This window comes from Vanessa tameamea, chromosome 29 (assembly GCF_037043105.1).
Source record: "Vanessa tameamea isolate UH-Manoa-2023 chromosome 29, ilVanTame1 primary haplotype, whole genome shotgun sequence".
In the NCBI taxonomy this organism is placed as follows: Eukaryota; Metazoa; Arthropoda; class Insecta; order Lepidoptera; family Nymphalidae; genus Vanessa; species Vanessa tameamea.
In genome coordinates, this window is record NC_087337.1 from 1,501,949 (window position 1) to 1,521,112 (window position 19,164).

The 19,164-nt window shown below is 37.1% G+C and overlaps 1 protein-coding gene and 2 long non-coding RNA genes across 3 annotated transcripts in view; 1 reads left to right on the forward strand and 2 right to left on the reverse strand.

Moving 5' to 3' along the window:
- LOC135194441 (uncharacterized) overlaps positions 1-19,164 on the reverse strand; it is a 28,844-nt gene that overhangs the window by 4,736 nt on the left and 4,944 nt on the right. The window lies entirely within an intron of this gene.
- Positions 638-19,164, forward strand: part of LOC113395897 (hemolin-like) — a 284,073-nt gene continuing 265,546 nt past the window's right edge. Inside the window, exon 1 of the mRNA XM_064219908.1 lies at positions 638-647. The gene's annotated coding sequence lies outside the window, so the exon portion shown is untranslated. The remainder of the gene's footprint in view (positions 648-19,164) is intronic.
- On the reverse strand, positions 3,094-4,156 carry LOC135194431 (uncharacterized). Its single transcript, XR_010309770.1, has 2 exons — positions 3,597-4,156; positions 3,094-3,254 (listed from the first exon to the last, which is right to left on the reverse strand). It is a non-coding gene; the product is annotated as an uncharacterized LOC135194431 (long non-coding RNA).

The following is a 19,164-nucleotide window of genomic DNA, read 5'->3' on the forward strand; positions in this document are numbered from 1 at the left end:
TTTTTAGAACCCGGCCATTCGTTCTTGCCAAATGATAGCGACTTCGCTAAAATAGAGAAACTCGTCTTAAGTAACATCAGAGACCTTATGTTGTTGAAGATTATATTGAGATTATGAAAAAAGCAAGAAAGTTAATCCATTAAAAATAATAAGGATGAAACCAGATGGACTAACTAAAACTAGAAGTAGAGAAGCAGACAGTCAATAGAAAAACTTACGTTAACAAAAGCAAGGTCAGCTGGTTATCTACTAAGGAAATTCTGTTGAAGAAGGAAAAAGTTCAATATTTATGAGAAGTGGCCTAAATGGCGAATTACAAGAATAATTTATAACGAAAAAGAGCGTTAGAAACCAATCTGTATGCAATTTTAATTTAGGTAATTTACCACCACTATGGCCACTGGGATAAGAGATTGCACAAGCTAAATTTGATGATATAAATGCTATGATGCATTTAATACCGGCTGATTGCCACAATTTCTATAGTAAAATAAGGGGTATCAACAGTGTTGTCGATGATAATGATGGGTTTGATAGACTCGATTTTGATATTGAGTTGACTCAACTTGAGTGAATGTTTAAAGAATAAATATCCGCCCAACACCACCCATATTTTGCAGCCAGCTGACGTTGGCGTATTTGCACCTGTAAAAACATATTGGAAATCTACAGTCCGCGCATTCCTATCAAAACCCGAAAATTTGAATTCAGCTGTCACAAAAAAAAATCTTTTGCAAATTCTTAAATGATGCATTGAGACATCCTAACATGCCTTACAATATTGAAAGTGGGTTTAATCGATGTGGTCTTTACTAATTCGCTAATAGTCCAGGTTACACTAAATGTGTAAGCAACACTTTGGAAAATATTCAGGCCGTTGATCAACAGTCACAAGATGTTACCCACTAGGACATTCAAAGTTTTGAAACTTAAAATTAGTACTATTTTTAGTCCTATTGATTGCGAATTGGATGCTTTACTTGGTGGTAGGGCTTTGTGCAAGCCCGTCTGGGTAGATACCACCCACCCATCAGATATTCTATCGCCAAATAACAGTACTCTGTATTGATGTGTTCCGGTCAAAAGGGTGAGTGAGCCAGTGTAATCACAGGCACAAGGGACATAACATCTTAGTTCCCAAGGTTGGTAGCGTATAGGTGATGTAAGGAATGGTTAATATTTCTTACAGCGTAGTCTATGGGCGGTGGTGACCGCTTACCATCAGGTAGCCCATATGCTCGTCCGGCAACCAAAGCCATAAAAAAATGCAATTAAAGAAATCACCTTCTCTGAATTTCACGAAGACGCTGAAAACAAAAATAATAAAGCTAACTCCGAAGCTACTGTACAGGTTCAAACAGTACCAACCGAAATACATTCTGCACAAAAACAATTTACCGAACCTTGCACATCAAAAATAACCACCAGCAATAGAACGATAGCATCTTCTAAGATTGACTACGATGAAATCACAGTATATCCAGATAAATATTCAACTCTTGACACCAACAAAAACGATTCGTACCCTGACTTGTCCGTTTCGACGTTACATCTTTCTGGCAGTTACCTCGACGTCGGCTCTATGGTGCCCTTAAAAGACGTCTAATACTACCAGTAGAAAATGCTGCATCAACTCATCATGCGTCATGGTGCAATCATTATTTACCTACTGCTAACCTTATATTAAGTTCAGCTACTCGAAATAGACTACACCACAATTTATATTTCCATCTCACTTACACGCGCTAAAAAAGGTGAGAAAAACATATTCGCCCATTTTTATTATATTTGACATCTGTCGCAAAGTATTGTCTCTTAAAATTTTGAAGGTTATATTATCTTATTTTACAATGTTTATTTTATTAAAAGAAATAAAAACTGTGAATGTATTAATGTGTAAGTGTTTTAGTTGTGGTGAAAAAAGAAGAAATTACATTGAAACATGATTGGCTTAAAGATTAATTTATCGGAGTTTGAAATTATTATAAAATTCATCAAGAGGTATGTAAACATAAATTTATTATTACGCTTAATATACAATACGATCCGTAATAATTGTAAGGACCGTAAATTTAGTTTAGAAACGTTTTAAAAACCTATAAACAGTGTAAACTTATAAACATATAGGTAATATTGTTTTTATATAGAGGAATTTGAGTTAAACTGTAACTAACCTAACCTACAAGTATTGTAAATTTAATTTCTTTACAATTTTACGTTGAAATACTTACACATATTTAAATTGTTGTTCTAATTTGTTTATAAAGTTTAATTTGAATCTAAGTGGCTTACTTCGCGTTTAATTGCGATGTGTCTTGAGTATTAATTTAAACAAACATACATAGATTAATTTTATAGAAAATATCCTCTTTTTTTGTGTGAAAAATTCCATAATAAATCAAACTTAACCAATTCAAACTTATGTTTAAATGATTGTTATATTGATAATACCCAAATTATGTTTGCGTTTCAGTATATTATAATAATAAACATATCTAATTATCATTAAATATATAGACCTAATATTTCTATTATTAGATTATAATAATTCTATGATCATGATTATTTTATGTTTGTGAACGTTTTAATAAAAAAATATTGTTTGTGATTACAGTTACAAAGAAGAAATACAAACCTAGACACTACTACAAATACATCCATGGTGCATTTTCCAGTGTGACACTACATCTATAACTTCAAGAACCTTTGTAAAAATATAGTTTAATATATTTAAAACAAATAATAATTATTTCATAACTTGTGTTTTATTTTTCCTAAAATATAATTGTATGTACTACATATGTACATCAAATTTTTATTTCAATTAAACAATAGAGTTAATAGTTTTGTCTGTTTTAGTATACCCAATTATTGAAAAAGTATAAATAACAACAACATAGTATTTTACTAAGCAATAAGAGTGTTTTTGAAGTTGATTATTTATTAGAGTATTCATAACAAATCACAATAGTGAAGAGTATTTATATATATGTATAGATGTTTCTTATATAATGATGCAAAAATTTTAAATCATTCTAAATTCAATTACATTTTATAAAATCATAAGAACCATATATTCAATAGAGACAAATCCATTTTTTAGTATATTTATTGTTTGAATTAAATAAATAGGAAATTATGTAGAAATGTAGATTGCAGTTCAATGCATGGTCACTTGTTTTTTGGATGTTATCTGCACCAAATCATCATTAATAGCATATCTGCTCCAAATAAAGGATAGATACACTGATAGCCTGAAAAATATATTTATTTTATTTTAAAATGATTATATTAAAGAATAATAGTTAATTAATAATACTATGCATGATCCCCATCATATCTTCAAAGCATTCTCAATTGCCATAAACCAATGAATATAAAAAAAAGTATTTTTATTGTTTTTGAAAATACTCATTTAAACAATATACATATCACAATTTTATCTTTTATTTTAATCTTTTGTTCTCTACTTTAAGCAATTTAATGGCATTATGATAGTTAAATGAAATTTTTTTATACAATTATCATTTATTTTCAATCTAATTAAATATCGTGTTAGGATGCCATTTGAAAATAAATTTTAAATTTAGACTCACCTTGCGTTTGTATCATATTTGTAAATATATTTAAAATAAATTAATATTTATTATTCATTTCTTCTTCACATGTTAACACAAATACTTATTAACTTTTTTCTAAGGCAATACTCAAGAAAATATGTTAGTTTAAAATACGGCTAATTGAAGATAAATATCACCGCAGAATTCAATTTCGTTGCTTTTTATTGTTATAAAAGGCTACCATAACGGTTGTAGCTAGTCTTCAAGCATAATATTGCCTCACACGTTTAATAGTTAATTTTTAAAATGTAGTTTCACTTGCTCTCACCTAAATAAATCAAGTGAGTTCAAACTCGATAAGAAATTAACGAAAACGTCAATTTACATGCGTAAATCTGTCAAAAGTGTTACTCGTACTACCAAAATCTTGAAAACCGCCAGTTATTTCGACTTTAAACTCGATAACGTTAATTATAAAAACTCTTAGTACCGATTTTAGTTCCTCTGCGTTTACGCTTGGGGCGCTGATAGGATTTGTATGAAAAGAAAACCGAAAGTAAATTACTTGAAGTAAACTGTCAAACTCGTACTAAGGGTACTGATTTTAACGCAAACGTATAAAGCTAAACTCATACTTCATAAACGTTTTCGAGTAAGTGATACGTCATTAACACAAGACGTATTAAAACTCGTACTAGAGATACAGTAATACGATGAACAAATATATAGTAACTATAATTGATGAATTTTCGCGTTTGTATTGCCATGTGCCGATATCTCTTCGAAAACTGTAACTAAATATATAAACGAAATATTTCCTTCATTCCGTATACCAGCATACGAGTACATGTCTTCCGATTTGTAAGAATTTCTTTGTAATCGTGGCATTGCAACGAGTCGAACTACGCCATACAATCCTCGAGGTAATGGTCAAGTAGAACGTTTTAATTCCACTTTATTGAAAGCTGTACAACTAGCATTACGTTCTAAACCATGTCTATTGATAATTGGGTCGCCCTGCCTCAAGCATTACGTTCAATCCGTTCTCTTCCTTGTACTTCTTTGTACTGCTACAAACTGCACGCCACAAGAAATGTTTGTGCACACGAGAAATCAGCAGACGGTGTATCTGTACAGAGTTGGTCGAAGATTTTTGAAAAAGTGTCACGGAAATGGTACTCTCAGCTAAGAGGAAACAAAAAGAAAATAATTTTATTTATTGACAATAGTCCGGTTCACACCTAAATTAAAAATTTGACTAACATCAAACTGGCATTTTTACCACCAAACACCACAACAGTTATTCAGCCTATTGATCAAGTTATAATTAAGACTCTTAAAAGCCATTATCGAAAGCTTCCAGTGGAAAAAATGGTAAACGACATTGAAAAAAGTAATACCCCATTTGCCGTCAATCTTCTGGATGCCATTGAAATGATACCAACAGCATGGGCACGAGTTACTCCAGTGGGGCTATTACGGACTTAGAGCATAGAAACTGTTGCTATCAAATATTTGTTGCGGATCAATAAATGTTGCAATCGATAAATCATTATGGAGTATCATATTACTGCATACGTCCATAATACTGATTTAATAATTTTTTTATTTGATATTGCTAATGCTAACAGTTGCTATGCCCTAACAGTAATAACCCCTCAAATTCTATTAAAAAAATGTTTTTCACGTGCTGGGTTCCGTAAATTTTCGACTTTAACCCATTGACTGCCGAAATTTTTATTCTCACAACATTAATCACTTTACGTATTGTAGCATATTTAGGTTTATGCGTACATGGAAACGTCAATATTTATCTATGGAACGATTTGACGTATGACGTATTTCCTCTCTCTCTTCCCTTCTCGTGTGAGCCGCGGTAACGTGTGTTATGTGAGTGCGCCGCGCTTTTGAAATTAGCTTGTGTAACGGACTTATCCCTCTCCTGTAATATCACCCATCCCTTTGGCTGTGTTCTTCGAGTGTATGAAGACCAAGGGAGCGCTCCCAAGAAGAACGTGTCTTCATAAGTCAGTGCCCAGTTTTGAGGTAACAACTTCCCTTTATTCCTTAAATACAGTCCACTTTTCTCTCGCGCGTACATTTTGGTCCTTCGAGCCGGATTTAAGATTTAAAATTTAGTGTAAATCGGCGATTTTTTGTGTTTTAAAATCGCGTGTTAATACTTCAAAATCATTCCATGGAGAAACGGATAATACTTTCGTTAGGAGCTAATGTGTAATTTAATATAGTGTTAATTTATATTTCGCTTTACAATGTTACGTAATTTATATTAGTTGCGTATTATTTGCAGAAAAGTGTAGTTATTTTACATAAAAATAATTTAGTCGATTATTTTTCGAAGTACCTTCATATTTTGTGATATTGTCGGTCGATGCGCAACCGCACAATATAGACCGGACGTGTCGTGTTATAACGCAGTCGAGTTAAAAGGTTTAGTATTATATTTAGTGTCATAATAATTGTGTTTGTTTACTTAGGACAACTTGTTTTTTTAGTTTGAATTTAATATAAATCTTATTCCTTAGCTAGTCTCGTGTTTTGTAAAATAATAATTGTATTGTGTTAAATATGGATTTAAATCAAGCTTTAAATCGGCGAGGGAGCTCGCCTTCGAAATGTCGCTGCGCAGCCGGGCGTTTAAAAAGGTTCCGGCTGCGGCGTCCGTTCCGGTTGTCGAAGAGCCGACCCCGGCTCCAATGGACCCAGCACTCCTCAATGCTGAGGAGCTCCACGCGGAGGCGGGCCGGTTTGCGGCCCAGATTAGGGAGGTCGCCTTGAAGTCCTCAAATTTAAAAGGGGGCTTCATCAAGAAATTGAAGGAGTCGGCGGCCTCTCTTGAGGGCGTGGTCGACGCTCTGGCGTCTCGGACGGAGGCCGACGAGGCGAGAAAGCTTCGCGCGGACAATGGACGCCTGCACCGGGAGATCGACTCCCTCAAGGCGGAGCTAAAGGCCCACCGCCGTGAGTACGCGGAGATGCGTACCACGGTGGCAGCGGCGACCGAGGCGGCCAACACCCCGCGAGGCGCTCCTTCGATGGAGGAGCTCAAGAACTTCATCGTCACGTCGATCGGCGCGGCGATGAAGGACCGACTGGCGAGCTTCGAGGAGCGACTCCCTCCTGCGAGAGTGCAGCGACCTCCTCAGGCGCAGGAACCCCAGGGACCGCCACCCTCTATCACAGCGGCCCGACAGGCCGAGAGGGCTGAGGACCAGGCCAGGCCTAGGAAGGCGGCCCCACCAGCGGCCAAAATCGCGCCCACCGCTGGTCCGTCGTGCGCCCCGGTCGCACCGGCGACGAAACGACCACCACCGAACCAGGAGCCGTCCTGGTCCACGATGGTGAAGAAGGGCAGGAAGGGGAGCAAGACCACCCCTTCCGCCGACGCTTCGGCCGCAAAGGCGCCGCCGAAGACGCCTCAGGTGGCCAAGTCGAAATTGGCCACTCCGCGCTCGGCGGCCATCGTGCTCACACTGCAGCCGGAGGCCGAAACGAAGGGCGTCACCTACGCCCAGGTCCTGGAGAGAGCAGAGCAAGGCGTCAAGCTCCAGGAACTCGGGATCAGCGGTGGGCTGAAGATGCGACGCACGGCGACCGGGGCCAGGGTTCTCGAGTTGCCGAGAGCCCAAGCGGAGCAGGCCGAGAGGTTGGCGGAGAAGCTCCGCACAGTGCTCGACGGGGTCGCAGACGTGGTGCGGCCAGTCAAGAAGGCCGCCCTGAAAGTGACGGGGCTCGACGACTCCGTCACCTCGGAGAAACTGGCCGCGGCGATCGCGCGCGCAGGTGATTGCTCCGCCGAGTCGGTGAAGTGCGGCGTGATGCAGCGCGGACCCGGCTATATGGGGATGGTACGCGTTACCTGCCCCCTCACGGCAGCGAAGAAGCTGGCCGCTGCCGATCGCCTCCTCGTCGGGTGGAGCTCGGCCAAGGTGGCCGTCGTGGAGCAGCGCCCTATGCGCTGCTACAAGTGTATGGGCCTTGGCCATACGAGGGCGCTCTGCCCGTCGAAGGCGGAGAGGGGTGGCCTGTGCTACCGCTGTGGCTCGGACGGTCACAAGTCGGCGGTATGCACGGCCAAAATGCGCTGCGCGGTCTGCGCGGAGGCCGGCAAGCCCTCCGGGCATCTGATGGGGGCGAGAGACTGCAACCCCCCCATTACGAAGGGTAAGGCGGTTCTAGGAGCCAAGGCCGCCCCGCGCGAGGAAAGCCGCCAGGCTACGGAGGAAGCTCGATCGACACAAGAATGTCAGAACAACTGAGCTTCCTCCAAACGAACGTCAACCACTCCGCCGGAGCGCAGGACCTTTTGCTGCAGTCCATGGCGGAGTGGCAGGTAGACCTGGCGGTGGCCTGCGAGCCCTATTTCGTCCCTCCCCTACCTCACTGGCTGGGGGACTCGGACGACACCGTGGCGGTCCTCACGAGGAGCGGAACGGGGCCCACCCTCTCACTCATCGAGAGGGGCTTGGGCTACGTAGTGGTGGGGTGGGGAGAGTACGTCGTCGTCGGTACGTACTTCTCTCCTAACCGCAACCTCGCTGAATTCGAGACCTATCTCAGCTTAGTCAGAGCTGCGGTGGCCAGGCAGTCGCCGAAACCGAATATACTGGTTCGCGGCGACTTAAACGCGAAGTCGCGTGCCTGGGGCAGTCCGAACGGGGTTCCAGGGCGTGTTCTGTGCGACGCCCTGGAATTCCTCGGTGCAAGGCTTCGGGAGCTGTTCGACGAGTGTCTGTGCAGCGGGCAGTTTCCGAAGCCTTGGAAGGAAGGGAAGTTGGTCCTGTTGCCGAAGGAAGGTCGGCCGTTGGATTCTCCTTCGGCATACAGGCCAATAGTGCTGCTGAACGAGACGGGCAAACTCTTCGAGAAGGTTTCGCAGCCCGGACTCCGGGGAGTCCCACACACCCCCCCACTTTCCATCATGTGGGGGAAGCGCGTAACGCGTTTTTCCAGCGAGAAAAAAAAATCAAAAGTACAAAATATTCTCTGATAATTATTATACGTCGCCAGAGTCGATTGCTTATGTGGCCAAAGAGGGAATACAGTCGCTGAGAACTGTCAACAAAGGTTGTTTAATAAATGACCTCAAAATACCTTTCATGAAAGACCTAAAAAAGGAAAATGTTAGGAGGTTATGCAAAGCAATGGGTAGAAAATTGTGATAATATATGCTTGTTGAATTCCAGGCAGGAGGCATAACATACATATATAATTGTATTTAACTAACATGACTGTATTTTTAGATGTTGAAAAAGAGTAGCTACTGAGTTTCTTGCCGGTTCTTCTCGGTAGAATCTACATTCCGAACCGGTGGTAGCTTTACTTAAAATAGTATGTTAAATGACGATTCAAAAGTGCTTGTAAAAGCCTATTTGAATAAAGTATATTTTTATTTGATTTGATTTTCACTGTTATGTGGTACGATAAAAACCAGGCGTTTTATCATAGTCTTTTGTGGGTCCAGGTCAAGAGTAGAAACAGCAAGAAGATACTGCAAGAGACAGAAAAAGTGTATACAAGTGGATTGGCCCCAAATAATCAAAACATATAACCAGCACATGGGTGGCGTGGTCCTCCTAAATTTGTTACAACATCTACAGCCTGTAAATTTCCCTGCATACGGTGTCTTTATGGTAAATTACCTGAGACCTACGCTATGTAGCCTATATCAGAAACTCCTACTCACGACGGGCGTGCCGCTGATCAATCGCAGTCGCCGTCATATAAAATTAGGACAGTAAGAATGTGAGATCTGTGAAAAATATTTCATTCATAAGGAAAACGGAGACCTAAGGAATAGAAATTGTAAAGATTGTCGTGATTATGAAACAAGTCAAGAAAAAATTATATTAGTTAGGCAGGAATTTAGTAAGGATACTGAATAACAAAACAATGCAAACAGCAATTAAGCTGATGCTTCTTTCTGATTTGGAGAAAGTAATTTCTCTTCAAGAAAAGAGCGTACTCCTTTCTTAAAGGCCGGCAACGCACCTGCAAGCCCCCCGATGTTGCAGATCTCCATACGGTGGTAGCCACTTTCCATCAGGTGAGGCTCCTGTTTGTTTGCCACCTATCACATAAAAAAGCTACCTTACAAGGAAGAATTTAAAACTGTCATGTGTTATCCTAGAGTAATAGTATTCAATGAAAGCTTTGTGCCAATATGTGACAAAACAAATAACTCTTCCGTTCAAACATATGGTGCTATTTGGCATGAAGCCTGCCGTAAAATGGATGATATAATAAGCTGCTTCAGATAATTCTTACTAGTAAACAGGCACTTAAAACACGTGGTTATTTGGTTAGACAACTACCAAAGTCAGTATAAAAACTGGACTTTGTATTCGTATTATAGTATATTACTTTATTTCGAGAATTCCGTTGAGATCAGTTTTGGAAGTATACAATTAAGACTTAGAAGTAGGTCACACCTATATGGCCTCAGATGAATATGGCCATTTCGAGTTCCTTCGAATGCCCCCATGGGCAGTCCCATGGGCAGTCCCTTGATTGAAAATCTCACCCTCTACATTTCAGAATGTGATGAATAATGTGTTTCGAGGCTTACAAAACGAAATATGTCATGTGTACTAAGTAGAGAACGCAATCCCGATCTCGCGAGAGTTCGCGCAATTTTTCGGGATCAATCCCGAAGCATAATATAACGAGATCCCGTTCGAGATTGACGGGTTTGGGCGGCAATTATCAAGATGATTTAGAGCAATGAAAAGGCAACGAAATTTTCCAATTGTCGAGCAAATATCTCAGAAGGAAAGAAATTAAAAAATAGAATCGTACGATTATATCGTAAAAAAATCAAACCAAGTAGAGATTAATACGACAGTATTAGACGAAGATGACTTGCCACTTTCTATGATTGCAGATGATTTGAATTTAAGTGCTACTGCTACACAAACTAATACGCCACTTTAAGAAGAATTAGAAGAAATTCTGCGAGTGACCAGAACAGAGTGACTTGGACCTTGTTTCCGCCACTGGTTGGCCTCTGTATTTTATATTTTTAAATATATTTTATATATATTGTATTTTATATTTAAAAATGTATTATACATGAATGAGAATAAATAAAGCAAATAATAATAAAAAAAAGCTTTCGATTCAGTCCCTCACAGTTGGTTACTTTAAATACTGCAACATTACAAAATTCACCCTAATTTAATAACATTTTTACATGCTACCATGCTTCAGTGGCAGACAAAGCTAAGATTAATACAAAATAATACATCACTTACTAATGACACAATTAAAATCCAGCGAGGTATCTTCAACAAATGTAAAGCCCAGGTGCAAATACAAATGTATACCACTGGTGTAAAAGTGTTATTTTCGTGTTGTTGACAGTAAATGTGAAGAAAATGAGACAGCTGAAATTCATTAAGTCACTTATGATACTTTTTTTTGCCCCAGGTGGCTGACTTGAACTCGGTTGGCATGTGGTTTCATCAAGACGGTGCTACATGCCACACAGCTCGTAATACAATGGACATGTTGAAGGATGAATTTGGTGAGCAGCTTATCTCTCGAAATAGCCCTGTGAGTTGGCCACCAAGATCATGCGATTTAACGCCTCTTGATTATTTCTTGTGGGGTAATGTGAAATCGTTAGTTTATGTGGACAAGCCGAATACGATTGAAGCCTTCTAGGATAACATAACACGCGTTATTTGTGGAATACAGGCCGAAATACTCGAAAAACTGATGCAAAATTGGACCTTCCGAATTGAAACGGAGCCGTGGACAACATTTGCATGAAGTTATATTTAAAACGTAAATGGCAAAGGCCAATTTGTTGATTCCAATAAAATTTTTAAATATATGATGCAAAAATAAGTGATCTTTTCGATTTCAAAAAAAAAACTACGCTTAAAAATCACGCGTTATATGTACATAAGTAAATTACACATTAATTGAATTTCCTAAATAATATCCATCAAAAATGTTAAATTATTAGGTATTCAACTTGTACCAATGTAGCAAAGAATAACTTATAAAATATGTTTATATGTGTATTTTTTATGAATATATTTTTACTTCAAGAATTATTTCAACGATGAATTCGAGAACCAAAGCAACGCAACATCAAATTGCCTTTATTGTAACTTTTATAAACAACCATCCAGAAATTGAGAAAGGGTACGTGACCAACTTATTGCAAGCTCAACTGGAGATGGAAAAGTTGATGGAAACTTACAGAGCATTTAAATGCTTCTGGAGGTGCCGTAAAAAGAATTTCGAAGTGGAAACAAATATCCGTTAACTTTTAAGACACTCTTATTTTTTGTTCTTATTTAATTTTATAATGGTCAATGTACAAATACTTTAAGGCGTGGCGTAATTTAAAAAATAATATTTAAAAAGAGACACTCTACAACAAGGCAGAATACAAGGGCACAAATACGGGGAATGGACTTTCAACAATTAAAGAATATTCGCACGTAGATGAGCAAATTATGGGGCCTGAGGAGATTGATGGGCTAGATGAGATAACGACTACTGAGGTACAGACATAATATGATATTGGCGTTTCGTAAATAAATTGGTCAATAAAGATCCTTGCATGTGTTAAAAAAGAAATTAGTCAAAATTATATGTAAACCAACTCATTTTCCAGATAGAAGAAATAAACGTGGATTGGAGGGTATCTAGTCTCATACCGACCGACATATAACAAGCACGGTCTGTAAGAAGAGGGCTACTCGCGCAATCTATAACCTGGGAGCCAAGGAATCATTAAGGTATAAATTTAAAGAAATTAAGATATTAACTGTTGCTTCTCAATTTAAATTGGAATATAACTTCAACTTGAGAAATTAATTGAAAAATTCAAAAACACTTAGAAAAAATCACCAAACAAAACAGTTGATATTTAAGTACGATTGCTTGAAATAAATATGGAGGCGGATTTGAGAATAAATGAAAAATTAAATAGAAAGAGGAAGAATTAATTTAAAAAAATCACCAAAGGATAGAGTTACAGAGTCATATATTTTATCCAGATTAGAAGGATTGAAGGAAATAATTAACAGATTTTTAAATTAGAGCATTATTTGTAGTTACAAAAAGGAAGTCTCAGAAGGAAGCAGTAACATAGAAAATGATGTTTTTAATATTAGTTATGAAGCGTATTCAATCTACAAAAGCGAGTTGAAGGAGATGTTAAAAACGTTTAATAAATCTATACAGATAGGACTTTTATGCTTGCGCATACGCTATGTTCAAATGACAATAACTCTTAAAGTAATAGACATACAGTTGTAAATTTAATGTTGTATTGTAGCTTAGCTCAAAAGCTATCGATCTAGTAAAACATTAAATGGGTTAAGCCTGGTTTACACTTTGATTAGTGCAAGTGCAGGTTATTAGTGCAGGTGATTAGTGACTAGGTGTGGATAGCGACTGATTAGTGCAAGTAATTAGTAGGCTGTGTAGAGAAGTGAATAGAAGCGTGTTCTATTTTTTTGCGAGTGGACTGCGAGTAGCCACGTCCCGCGCGCCCTCCCTTCCCCCTCACTTGCAGCGTGCCTGCCACTAAACTCGTCTGGACAGGAGTGTTTAGTGTTTAGCGTTTAGTGTGTAGCGTCGGACGCTTGTTGTTGTAAAAGATGGCAAAGTGGACCGAAGACACAACCTATAAATTTGTGCAGGAGTATCTAAAACATGAATGCCTTTACAACTGTAAAGCCCCTAAGTACAAAATTAACAAACAACAACATTGAATTAAAACCACGTTTTACTTCAATTTATCATTCGAGACTGCCAAGAGACTGCACATTCTCCTACAAAATAATTTGCATAATTATTGCGTTTGTTTTGTGCAATTTGAGATGCATGCTCATAGTCAATGGAACAAGTCCATTTGATGTCACTTCTCTCCAGGATCCTTCAATCAAATTTCCATTCTCTGATATGATCTGATGAGATCTGATGTCCTCGATATCAACCGTGGCGACCTGTTCAGACAGGCGGTTATTAACTTATAAGTTTTTTCTTTGAATCTATATGAAATATATTGATACTTATTTATATTAGTAATAGACACTACAATGTTTAACTATTGTTTCAGGTAGTTTGTGATGCAGATTGTAAAATCATGGACATCGTTACCAGGTGGCGTGGGATTGTTCATGACTCCAGAATATTTAGGGAAAGTCGTTTGAAGGCTGGTGCATTCTCCGGGATATTGTTCGAAGACAGTGGCTATGCTTGTACACCGTATTTGTTTACTCCTATACTGAACCCTATAACATCTCAAGAGGAACGATACAACAGTGCTAACATTAGAACCAGAAATGTTTTACAAAGATGTTTTGGTATATAGAAGCAGAGATTCCGGTGTTTATTAAGAGGGCATTATTGCAATATTGAAACTGCCAGAAAAACTATTGTGGCATGTGCTGTATTGCATAATATTGCTATTGATATGAAGGAAGATGTGTTTAATACTGAGCCGAACAGCCATCAATTTAACTCACAAACCTCTGAACCGTTAGTTCAACCAATTGAAAACAATTTACGTGGAAACATAAGGAGACGGCAATTCATAGAAAGACATTTTAAATTTAAATTATTTATTTATATATCTTTAATCATTAAAAATTTCGCATGGAACAATATTCATTGTTGCCAGATCTTCCTGTGAAGGCGACTTGGGCTTATTCCCACTTGCCAATGAGTGGACAAGTTGGCTTTAGCTGTGAGCTTCATCCTCTTCCACGCTAATTTGACATCACCTACACTTTCCCGTCAGTTCATTTAATCTAAAAATATTTAATCAATGTTGATCATTTTTATGGAGAAAGCAACGCATAATAAGGATAGGTACGGTACCTAGGTAATAAAAAAGTAAACAACTCTTTGTTATATCTTTCCATTCTTGAGTTTTTTTATTGTTGGAGGAAGCTTGTATTATGTGGCGTGACTGCCCAATCATCTCACGTAGCTTATCCTATAAATTTTATATTGGAATTAGGTACATAATTTATTTAAGGACTGATTTCAAGTTTGAAGCAATTAACGTTAAAGTACTTACTTTTTCCTCAGTACTCCAATTCTCAGAACGTTTCCTTTTTTCCTGATTCATCACAAAATAATTTTATAATAATGTACGAACACAAGACGATATTAACAAAATTCGAACCTTGTTGCTCCGGTTTCAAATTACGCGCGAGACTACTTACAAACGAGACTTGCGTTTCGTTACACGTACATTATAAGTAAAGATACATTAAATAATGTGCTAAAACATAAAACTGCAATCGACGTAATAAATTATGTATACATCTATACAAAATAACAGTTTCAATTACTTTCATCACTCGTAAACGTAATTTAATAATTAGCAAAACATTGAAACGTTTTATTTTCTAAGCATACGGAACGTTGTTATAGAATTATATCAAGATGAACGAACGATGTATGTAAATTATTTATTAATCTGTGGTGGATATTTAAACAATGGTTCAAATGACAGTACTAAGAAATCAATGGTTTTACTAAGTTTTGTAATACGAACAAATTTAGACCATGGTTTTTCAGATAAGCCTGGACTAGTTAGTACAGGTTTAAACCAAGGTTTATTTAGTTTTTTGCAATGAGACGGATAAGGTCAAAAACCTTTTGAAGAAATAGTTGGTATTGAAAGTGCTAAATAGTTATTAAATATTGTAAAGGAGATAACAAAATATTATAAACATAATGTAAATGTTGCTTATGAATAGCATTATTGTAATATCAAAACAACAATTAGAGAATAATTAAAATCATGAAAATCCAGAAAACAATTTGGAAAGCCAGATGAAGGAAGCAGAAGAATCTAACATTTGGGAAATCCACAACAAGTTGGTAAAAAATCAGCTTCAATCACTACAAGAAGAAAGTCATGGGCAAGGCTTACAACACGAATTAAAACATTATTTAACACAGTCTGTCGTCGACTTCAAAACAACAGACCCTATAACATGTTGGTATCACTAAAGAAATTCGTTATACAGCTCCTTAATGCCGATTGCCAATACATACTTATGCATAGTTGGAACATCTGTTCCATGTGAAAGACTTTTTTCTGTTGCAGGAAATGTTGCAACTGATGAAAGGCATCGTCTAGATCCGGAGCGATTAGACAAATTTTTTTTTTTAAAGTCAGTCGATTTAGAATACTGGGCAATGAGATTTCTTGTTGATTTTTTATTAGAGACTGTCTGATTGGTCTAGTGGTCGCAACTGCTGAGCAAGAAGCTCTGGGTTCGCTCCCCAGCTCGGGCAAAATAACACGGTTGGAATTCATGCCTGCCTAGGATCACTCTCTATTTCAGTCAAAGTCCATAATCTCAAAACTCCTCAATAATGTCTATCTTCAATTAACGGTAAATTATGTTTTTTTGCTTTTAATGCTCGATTTAATCAAGTATCGATTCTAGTATGTTCGAATCGAATTGGAGATCGATTTTTTTCAAGTAAATCGACATGTCTACTTCAGACCCCAACAATTATAGGCCCAACTACAACTACCAACATAATTGTAAAAAAAATGACGTATAAAGCCGCTGAGTTTCTTTCGCCGGTTCTTCTCAGGTCAGAGGTGTTAATTTCCAAAACGGCGGTAGATGTTTGACTATCAATAAGCAAGTGTAACACTTCTATATTCAATAAGATTTAATATTTTGACTTAAATGAACACTAAAATACAGCAAGCAAGGCACCAGTGTGTGGGTAACATATGTACTGCAAAAGGAAGAGAAGTATCAACTTATGTGGGAAGCAGTTGCCCCGTGAATGTAATTACCACAGATATTATATATAACACCTCCTCCTACCAGACTCCAGATACCGCTCTAAGGATTTTAATAGATTTTACACATATCCTAATAATATGTTCCGAGTGTGAAATTTCGTTCAGTCTGAAATCGAGAATTATACTAAGAAATTTTGAAAATTATTCTATATACGTATAACAAGAATGTCAAATATTTACACAATACTCAAACTGTAATCCCGGTGCTATGATTGACGGAAAACAAAAATTACGACAAGACTTTAATGAATAAAATAACTTAGATGAAATTCAACTTTAATAATAATAATTGATTTAAAATGTCAAGTTATCTTATCACCATTGAGTATCCACTCGACGCTAGATGGCATTAGTCACAAACGAAAACAAATTAACATTATGCCTATTCACACTACAAGGACGTCAGTATGTTTGAATTAATGCCAAAATATTACTTCTCCATGGAACGATTAACCGCAATGAGATGAAATTTTTATCCGGCTATGGCTTTTAGAGAGCTTTTTAGGCGAGTTTGGAACTGAAAGCGCGTTAACGACATGAACATACTGCAGCGCTTACTATAGGTATTAGATGCCACGTCAACATAAGTAAGTATGTTGACGTGGCTTCGACTATTTTTTCTCTTCAGTGTGTACAACGTTAGACGATATGGGAATTTCATTACAAGTCCACACAATACTAAGAAGTATTACAGTTACAGTGTCAAGGACATTTAACTCCAATTTTTCTTCAGAAAACATTGCAGTCCCCAATTTTTCTGGTACTCCCGATATCGAGACATGTTGCTGAAGTCATCATCATTCACACCCATAGCAATATTATAGATATATTCATAAAAAAGTTAATCATATTTTTTTTTAAACAAAAGGATTTTTTTTTAAATCGTGTTGTCGGGAAATATTTCTAGTCGAAGTGCTACGCCGCACCAACTATTGCAGCTTCAAAAACTGCAATAAACAATGTAGCTCCCCAAGGCACTCGTGATACGTGCGAAACTGATTCCTATATTGCAATTATCAACAATTATAAAATGATACTAAAAAAACCGTCCACAAGCATAAGTACAGAAACACCCAATACTCCAGATGAAGCCACAAACAATGATAAGAACTATGTGTGCCATAATTGGGAGTGTGAGTAGGAGAATAATACTGTTTAGTCTGACTATAAAAGAATGATTAACATGATTTAATAGTTGATCTCTTTCATAAACTAAGAACAATTTCTATTTATTGTATTTTTTTAATTATAGCATATATTTTGAGCATTTAAAATGAAGAACTTAATTTGTGTTTTGAATTTGTATTGAACATAGTCTTTGAATAAATAATTGTTGATTTAACATATAGTATAGTAATCATTATCAACCTAAGATTATGGCTAAGATTCTGGGTTTGGCGCAGACTACTATATACAGAATACTCAACGAATATAAGAAAGACCACAAAACATACTCCTCCAAGACAAACACAACCTTCGAGACCAATTATAGCAAATCTGGATGCCTTTACTTAAGACCCAGTCTTAAAGAATCAGAAGAAAAGTTCACGAATTTTATTACAACGGTGAACTCCCGACGGTAGACATTCTAGTAACAATCACTTCTGATCCCAATCTTCCGTCACTATCGAGGACCACTATGTATTGAGTTTTAAAAAATGCACCGAACCACTCACGCCAAATAGAGCGATTGCCAAATATGTCTTGAAGGTAAGACGACATACAAACTTGGTTATTAAACAAAGGCATATCTCTTGAAGCTCAGCTCAGCTATAATATATAAAAGGGCGCTAACCTTTCTTCATGCCATTGCGAGATGAGCCCTATGGGGTTAGTTTGGGCTAAACTGAAATCATTTATTGGCAGACGAAATACAACATATAAAATATGATAGAGGTGAGAAAGCTAATTTTTAGAATATGGAGCATATAGATTTGTATATGTTTTATTCATTTTGTGATTAGACGACCCATTAGTAGAGATACAATGCCTAATAACAATATTATAATTATATTCATAAAAAAGTTAATCTTAGTGATCCTGAAAACCTAAAATTGCGTTGCAACCATTTTTTTCCCAAAATGATAATATAATAATCCAGTAATCATGAAATATTTCTTGGCATCGAGACTCAAGAGAGAATAATACAGAAGCTTCGATGACTAAGGAATTGTTCAAAGATTGGTTAAAAAAAACTGAGAAGCAAATGAAGAAAAAGCTAAAAAATATTCTTTTTATTGACAACTGTACTCCCCCCAACATTTGCTACACTTGCCATATGATAAAGTTATATTTTTCCCTGCCAATATCACCGGTACCTAAGCTTCAACTTTTAGATCAAGGTATCATTCATTCAAACGGGTTTATCGTAGATAAGTTGTAATATGCTTACCTGAATAATATAAAAAGAAATATATAATAATAATAATACATAAAATATATACATGTCGAGGAACGAGCAACGCCATTTTTTAATACGATCAAGAACTATGCCTCGCTGTTGCTAGTTAATCAATCAATCAATCAATTCTTAGTTTAATGGCTTTTAGTTGTGCCGACAGGGCACAGATTATTTCGCCAATGTCACGTAGGATGGAGAAGACATGAAAGAGATTGATCGGGACGGTTGAGGTAACAGACTCAATTAAATTTTAAAGACTAGCATAGTAGTAACATTTCCTTGTTAATCCTTAACCTAGAACAACACAACCATTAAAAGTTAATAATAAAGTAAATTAATAATAATTGTTAGTACTCTAAACTATATATAAT